Below are 6,933 nucleotides of genomic sequence, written 5' to 3'. Positions count from 1 at the left end.
ACAAAAATAATACAAGTCACATCCCGTAAACCACAAGTCATGTCACAAACATTTAACAAATAAATTTTTTGTGATTGCAAACAATTGAAAAGCTCTTTTTCTCTTATGGGGAGAGAAATGATAAGATTCATTTTGTGCATTTTAGGAATGACCGTTCTTTGAAAAACTGAATTATTTTCCTCTTTGATGTGACATTGTCACAACTCAAAGACGTAGATAACTGTTGAAATAGTTATATTGTTAACCCCTTACAGTTTTTGGTAAATATGAAATGATAGATGTCAATCCCTATAAGACAGGTATCACGTGTTGCGAATCACTTGACTTCATTTGTCGTGAAAGTTAAATTTTTGGTTTTGCAATGTCTTGATTACATCAATCGTCAGTTTTGATTTTTATTTTTAGCGCCAATAGGTTAAAAGGGCATCTCTACCCCCTATTTTCTTTCTAATTTATCCTTGTATAAAGCATCTAACTATTTGTAATGAAATTGAGAGTTAAAACTAAACTTTAATATTCAAATCCCGGTAGAATTTTACAACTTTTAAGAAGTTGACAAGTGTGTCTGAGTGAAGAAAATACGGGAGAAGTTGCTCTCTATGTACTTTTAATTTCTTGTTTGTATGACCAGTATTTACGTCAAATAGATGCGTAGCTTTTCTTCCTAAGCAAATATTTGCATTTTATGCGTTATTGATATAACGGATATCACAGTGTACATGTATGGTTTTCATATATCCGGATCATGTAGTGCAATAAGACTATAAAATTTACAACTATTGTAATTTCGAAATCGCGTTGAGTTTAAAACACTATTTATCGTTTATATAGAATCGTATAAGTACTTATTGTTATATATGTTTCGACTTCAGTTCTGAATGAAAGTTCGTATATTTCAGTCAACCTGCCACGTATGGCCAGTATTAACTGCATGAAGAGTACACTCTGAAGCGTATCGGATCCTATGTCGTAGAATATTATATGCAGATTATTTTTTGGGGGTTTTCAAAGTGTCTGGTCGTTTTAGTGTTTGCTGAGAAGATGGTTTCTAAATTATGATCCGATATTCGTGGAGACCAAATTAAAGGGCATAAACATTTGACATAACAAACAGATTCAGTATGTTAACAGTCCTTCCTGAGTCGGTGGCAAGTGATATAGCACTATGGTTTTCTTTTTTTCAAGGCCGCGATCAAAATCTTTATTGACGAACAATAACTCTTTAGAGCTTTTACATCATCTTTTACAAACAAAACGTTTAAAACAAGCACGTTTATTACAAATTTGAAAACAAGCATACCAATCACAACTGATAAAACCAAAGCATGACATGAAAGATGTTCTATATAAATGACTTGAAATAATAACTATGTTATACTACGCAGAAATGTTACTAGTACAGTAAATAATCATTATTGATTACTTGTACATAAAGCAGTTAAAATAGATATAGGAAGATGTGGTATGAGTGCCAATGAGACAACTCTCCATACAAGTAACAATTTATGAAAGTAAACCATTATAGGTCAAGGTACGGCCTTCAACACGGAGCCTTGGCTCACACCGAACAGCAAGCAAAAACACACTAATAACAGTATAGCTATAGCCCTCCATATTCTGTATGTGCCTATCTCAAGTCAAGAGCTTACAGTTCACTGGTTATCGTTGTTCGTATCTGTCATGTTGGTGGGTTTTTCACGTAAATTGTTCTGTTAAAAATAATTAAATCCGTTAGTATCAATTGAATTGTTTAAGAATTTTCCTGTTGACACCTTTGAAAGCCGACTATATATACAGTATTTGTTTATCTCGTTTGAAGCCTGTATGGTTATCTATAACTGCTTACATCCACTTCATTTTAACTTTGGTAGAAAGTTGTCTCATTGGCCCAATCGTACCACATCTCCTTATATTTATATACATGTAGTAAGATAATTCACATATCTATCCTAACTAACTTGAAATATATAGTATAAAACAGTCCGAATCATATATATATCTTGAATAACATCTAGAAATAGTCAATGAGGACTGAGAACAAACTTTACAACAAAAGAGATCAGTTCGGCTCCCTAGTTGTGAACTTTCCATTACAGTGTAACAATGTTGAGTATATATCTACTAGTTGGTACTCTATATTAAAGAGGTTGTATTTCCTGTTATGGTTTCCTTCAAAGAGGCCGGGTTTGTGCTCACAATGGAGCAACAAAACCAAGGGTTCCAATAGTTGAAGTTGCAGTCATCCTTTAAATATTTTATGGATGGCATCACTAGCTGGTTAACCTTTATGGAATATCAATGTTTCCACAGATGACAATTGACATGTTATAATTGATCACCGAGTGTGTACTTACATGATTGATGATTGTTGGTTGCTTTACGCCGCATTAGCACAAAAAGGCTATATCGCGGCGAGAGCTAATTCGAATATTTTTACAATTACTTACATGAACAACACGACGGCGACGAGTGTCACATTTGGAGCAATAATTCTTCTTACTTTTTTGGCGGGTTTTGTGTTGCTAAGTCTTTATTGTTTCTGTGCTGTGTTCCATTGACCTTTTTCGTTTGTTTGCGATGGCATTGTCAGTCTGTTTTCGACATGAATTTGAATATGTATTTGGTATATTTTCCGCTTTCCTTTATGGCACATTCAGTAGAAATAGCTTATTTATTATTATTCTATGTAACAATAAGTTTGGAAAACTGATTAAAAAAAAATCTCTTAAACTACACTGTAAAAACAGCGTTTAGATTTGAAACGGATCTACAACATGTTTAGGTCTAAACGTGTTTAGGAAAGCGTTTAGGATCTAAACAGATTTTTATCTAAACACATAAAAACCTAAACGTGTTTAGAATTTAAACGTGTTGCAGGGTTATTATCAGTGAATGTTATCATTAAGCTAAACATTAAATGGCATCTAAACACTTCTGAAACACTTTTCTAAACACCTAAACACTTTACAATATTTCAGTACTGGTTTCACCTTTTTACCCGATGTTCCTACATATTCCAGCATATTCTGTGAAACTATGATATCGTGGCTGTCTTGAAATTAAAATTATTTTCAAACTTCAGTCCCAAGTTTGCGGAGCTTCTTTATTTATGAGAACAAATCATATCATCTTCCCCAAGTGAGTTTCCCTTTTTTGTGTTGTAAGATTATTGAATTACTTTGGGTTTTTTTATAAGTTGAGCAATTAGTTGTTTATACCAGGGACATATGAAATAATCTTTTATAGTATTTATAAGGAAGATATGAGTGAATATATTTTCTCTAATTTCCGGAGTCGTTGTCCGAATATGATCTTATATTAATTAACGAACAGAGTTATCTATCGTGGTAATTTGATACGGACGCCTTCGGACCCGCCAAAGACAAACAACATTTTAAAACAATGGATCACATCTATCAAGTATATATATCTATTGGCGATGCAACAGATACAGAACTTCATATTAGAATATTGACGGAATCAAAAGCCATCTTAACAGTTATTACAGCAGCGGAAGGTAAGCAGATCCAGATTTCGTAAAAAGGGGGAGGGGCACAAACCATAATTTAACAGACTAATAAAAGGCATATGTTCGTTAAACTGTTAACCTATGCTATTTCAAGTTCACTATTGTGGTATGAATATACACGCATAATCAGTCGGAGGGACCAAGCATAAAATAAGAATGAGCTAATTCAGAAATTTAAAATGAGATTGAATAGTCTAAACTGTCACTGACACTGTACATATGATAATGTCATACAATCATAGTTTCAAATATTTTAACTTTGCAAGGAATAAGATCACAGTGGCCCTTATTGCAACATCCTTTACACAAACACTGAAATTATAGTTTCACTTCATTTGTCAAAGAGAAACAAAGAACCAAACATCCAAAAGGACATTCAAACTCATTACTCGAAAATAAACTGACATTCAAACTCCAATGTCAGAAATAAACTGTCAAGTTGTTCTTTTTCATATAAACCTATAATAATTATTTGTATGTATGCATTTATAGGACTGGGACACTGTACATGTAGTGGGAATGAAAAGAGCTAGAATTAATCCATATTATAGATCAAATTGAAGAACAGATCAGAAAGAAAGCAACGAAGAAAGAAAAGGATGACTTAATTTCAAGAGCAGATGTAAGTAAAAATATATAAGTATATTATTAAGTTGCCAATAGAAATATAATATGATTGAAAAATGGAGGTTAAATCATCCTCTAATATTTATCCTGTTGAATAGGTAAAAAAATGGGCAATTAATTTAAAAAAAAATATATTCATAATAAATAAATTAAAAAAATAGGAAAAACAGGCTTTAGTTCTCAGAAATCAAGGATTTTGTTTTATAGGATAAGAGAATATAAAAAAAAACTTGCATGCTTGTTTGCTCTATATATTGTTCCCTTTGATTTGCTTGTCTTTCGATGTTTAAATTTGTACAAGGTGTAAAGTATAGCCTTTTTAACTACAATTTGCATTTTTCTTTTGTAAGAATCTTTTTCAAGAAGCTTGTTTAATGTATTTTAATAAACATGATCTAAGAATAAGTGACTGTTGCATACAAATGTACATGAAGGTTTCATTTTTTCATTTCAGGATACAAAAGTTCACTTGACAACCAAAAGGAACTGCACACCAAGAGCCTTTATCATTCAAAAGAAGATTGTTCCGCAATGAAAAATTCCTGTATGATAGGAGATGGACTGACAATTTCTGTTTTGTTGAGGATAAAAATCATCAAATTTTATAATTTTATTTTTTGTTTGCATTTAGTGAGACTTAAAAATAAATTATTGAAATAATTTGAATAGATTGTATGTTATGTTTAAGACTAGATCAGAAAAAAACAAAAACAAAAGAACCAGACTCCAAGTTGTATAAAAAGGTGGAAGGTCCATAAAACGTATAAAAAATCAAACACTTGACTACATAAACAATCAAAAGGAACGAAAAAAAAAGTCATATTCCTGACTTGGTACAGGCTTTTCCTTAAAAAATAATGGAGGGTTAAACTTTGTCTAATTGTTTACAGACTTTTCAAAACTTGGTCTTATTGTTTACGGACTTTTCTTAACTTGGTCCTATTGTTTACAAACTTTTCTTTGGTCTCCAGGAAGAATAAAATGTGTAAACCTATTATTGTTAATATTATTATTATCATTATTGAAGTTTTCAAGCTAATATGATATTATTATGTAAGTATTTCTGTATTGACGCAGTTGTCATTTACTGATATAGACAAGTCATGGTAAAATTCATTGCAAGAACATTTAGCAGAAATGTACACGTGCATTGTATATTCTACAATACCGTGTGGACTATTCAACCTGTAGTGCTGTACCACAAGAAGTTCCTGTGAAATCATAGTACTAGTAGGCTAACCGTTGGTAGGTCTAAACACCATATATTTCTAAACATATAACATCTAAACACTTGTTGAAATCTAAACACTTGTTAAAATCTAAACATGTTTAGATGCTAAACGCGTTTCAAAACGTACACAGAAGAAGTGTTTAGATAAGTGTTTAGGATCTAAACACTGTTTTTACAGTGTATGGGGTCATTCGTCCAAATGTTAGCAGCTCAGTGTGGAGCGAAAAGAATCGATGCTATGTCTCTTTTTATTAACTGTGTTGTTCATTTGTATTTCTTTATCTAAAGGAGTATTTGTGATTTTTTAACATTAATCAAATTATGATAGACTAGTACATAGTTCATTTGGTACATAGATTCTACAGCTAAATTTAGTCATAATCATCCGACTTAAAGAGATGGAAGTTTTCACATATACAACCGTTTTTCATATAAGCTTGCATAACCTTTATAAACAAAACTCAATGTTCACTGTAGTATTTCTCCATATTAACTGGATTTTTATTCACAACAATATATATATGCTAAGTGGTCTCTCTCGTCTTGTGCAGCAAGCTATAATATATGTATGCTCTAAATATCAATATACTGAAAGTGTAACAAATATGCTACAAACAAACTTATTTGTTAATTTCTATGTCATCATGGTCATTTGGTCTCTTGTGGAGAGTTGTCTCATTGGCAATCATACCACTTCTTCTATTTTATATTTACTGGCCATCATTACAAGAAAGAAGACTTAAAAAACGATTAAATATGTTCAATGGAATCACGGCACCAACAACAAAATGTTCATACCATATTACTGTTATACTAATTATTAATTTAAGCAAAGCAAACACGAACAAACATTACGACAAATTCGATGCTGCAAAGAAGCGTTACAAATTTTCATTTTTCTGCTGCAAACTATTAAAGAATATGGAATACATGAGGGTCTGTAAACATTTAATTTTCACCCCTTTTTTTCTCTAATCTTTAAAAATTAACCCCTTTTTTCTCTAACCTTCAAAAAATTAACCCCTTTTTTCTCTAATCTTCATTTTTTTTTGCCCATTATTCTGTAATCTTCATTTTTTAAGGGTATTATTCTTTAATTATTTAATTCCATCCAAACCCTCATACATTACCTGAACCGCAATAGTCTGCAGCACCAGTACTTCAGTGATCTTCAGTGCTTCGGGGACACACTCACCAGAGAAATTCTCATTGACTCTAACAAATACCTACATGCATATCCTGTATCTTGTTATACCAAAAATAAAAAATAAAAATTGGAAGTTTAACTGACATTATCAATGATTATTAAATATAGAAACAGTGCAAAATAATTATGAAATTAGAAAAATAGATTTTTAATTAAAAACAAATAAACTTGTTAAACCAAGCATGTGCCAAAAATACGTCATCAACCCGTTGGTGTTCTTTCGATTTAAACGAAGTATTGAGCAAACTCTAATAATCAATATATCTCATGAAATTATAAAAAAAAAATAAAGAGAGTAGTGAATCAAGATGAAACACGTGTCGGTGATATGTCCGGAAA

General features: G+C 31.5%; 1 long non-coding RNA gene across 1 annotated transcript; it reads left to right on the top strand.

The window, feature by feature from the left end:
* Nucleotides 1-3,274: 3,274 nt before the first annotated feature.
* Nucleotides 3,275-4,822, top strand: LOC139514972 (uncharacterized). The gene is made up of 3 exons (XR_011662776.1): nt 3,275-3,517; nt 4,022-4,151; nt 4,611-4,822. It is a non-coding gene; the product is annotated as an uncharacterized lncRNA (long non-coding RNA).
* The last annotated feature ends 2,111 nt before the right edge of the window (nt 4,823-6,933 follow it).

This window comes from Mytilus edulis, chromosome 3 (genome assembly GCF_963676685.1).
Source record: "Mytilus edulis chromosome 3, xbMytEdul2.2, whole genome shotgun sequence".
Taxonomy (NCBI): domain Eukaryota; kingdom Metazoa; phylum Mollusca; class Bivalvia; order Mytilida; family Mytilidae; genus Mytilus; species Mytilus edulis.
Note: the sequence above shows the minus strand (reverse complement) of the source record. Positions and strands in the feature narration are given on the sequence as shown.